The sequence below is a fragment of the Triticum urartu genome, chromosome 7, assembly GCF_003073215.2.
Source record: "Triticum urartu cultivar G1812 chromosome 7, Tu2.1, whole genome shotgun sequence".
Lineage (NCBI taxonomy): Eukaryota > Viridiplantae > Streptophyta > Magnoliopsida > Poales > Poaceae > Triticum > Triticum urartu.
The window spans coordinates 20,879,423-20,881,039 of NC_053028.1; positions in this window are offsets into that span (position 1 = coordinate 20,879,423).

The following is a 1,617-nucleotide window of genomic DNA, read 5'->3' on the forward strand; positions in this document are numbered from 1 at the left end:
ATTGTGAGCTCGTCATTCTCTCTGTCTGGAACGAACGTCCCATGCTGCGCTGCTTCGATATACTGCTAAAGCTTCTTGACTGGTATGTCCATTTGATCGTTCGTCCAAATGCACTTCCCTAATACAGGGTCCAAGGTTCCGCCAGCCCCGAAGAACCAAGTCCGGCAATGGTGTGGCCAGTTAATTGTCTCTGGTTCGATCCCTTTATCAACCAGATCCTTCTCAATCTTGGCCCACTTAGGCCGGGCTACGAGGTAGCCACCTGACCCCGTGCGATGGTGATGCTTCTTCTTCGCAGCATTTTGCTTGTTTGTCGCTGACATCTTCTTACTCTTTTCCGATGTCTTGTGGGCCACAAATGCAGGCCAGTGATCTCTGATCTTCCCATATCTGCCCTTGAATTCTGGTGTCTCTTTATTTTTGACAAACTTATTCAGCTCTTTCTTCCACCTCCTGAATAGTTCTGCCATCCTCTTAAGAGAAAAAGACTTGATTAATTGCTCTTTAACTGGCTTCTCCGGATCATCCTCTGGCGGTAGGGTGAAATTTGACTTCAGCTCAGTCCAAAGATCATTTTTCTGCATATCATTGACATAAGACACCTCAGGGTCTTCTGTAGCCGGCTTTAACCATTGCTGGATGCTGATCGGGATCTTGTCCCTAACCAAAACCCCGCAATAAGCAACAAATGCGCTCTTTGTCCGGAGGGGTTCAATCGGTTGGCCGTCGGGCGCGATTGCTATGATCTCAAACTTTTCATCCAAGCTCAACTTTTTCTTCGGGCCTCGTCTCTTTACCGAAGTTGTGCTCGATCCGGAGGGCTAGAAAAAAGAACAAAGACTTAATTAATATGTGTACATACCAAAACAATGAATGCATCAATTATCTAGTCAGCAGAAGCTTAACTAATATATATACCTGGCTGGACTCGGTTCGGTCACCGGAGACGTCAGCATGGTCTCCTTCTTGCACCGGCATTGTGTCACCGGAGCCGTCCTCACGGTCTCTTTCTTGCACCGGCATTAGGTCACCGGAGCCATCATAATCATAGTCAGCTGCTTCCAGACCATCGGTGTCGTTGAGAAACAACGAGCAGACGACATCACTTCCTCATGCGATTATGTCCCCCAACAACTCTTCTTGTACTTGGTCTTGGGCGGTGTCCATAGTTTCTACAAATATTTACAACATGGCAATTATTATTCAAACATGACAGATGGATATATTAGTGGCAAATGTAGAACTAATATTAATTAGTGGCCTCGACGCTGCTTCTCTAGGGTTTGGGGTGGCCTCGACAACGCTTCAAGGATAAAAAAAGAGGAAGAAGAAGAAAAAAAGAGGAGAAGAAAGAATAGAGGAGTAAGAGATAAAAAAAGAAGAGGAAGAAGAAAAAAAGAGGAGAAGAAAGAATAGAGGAGTAAGAACTCCTCTATTCTTTCTTCTCCTCTTTTTTTCTTCTTCTTCCTCTTTTTTTTATCGGGAACGAGGGTAGTCGAGGGTCGCCGAGCGGTAGAGGAAACCCTAAATAGCAAGTATCGTGGGTTACATATGGCCGTCTGTGTCGGACACTACATCCACGTCCCACAAGTGACGCGGGTCGACGCCCGCGTCACT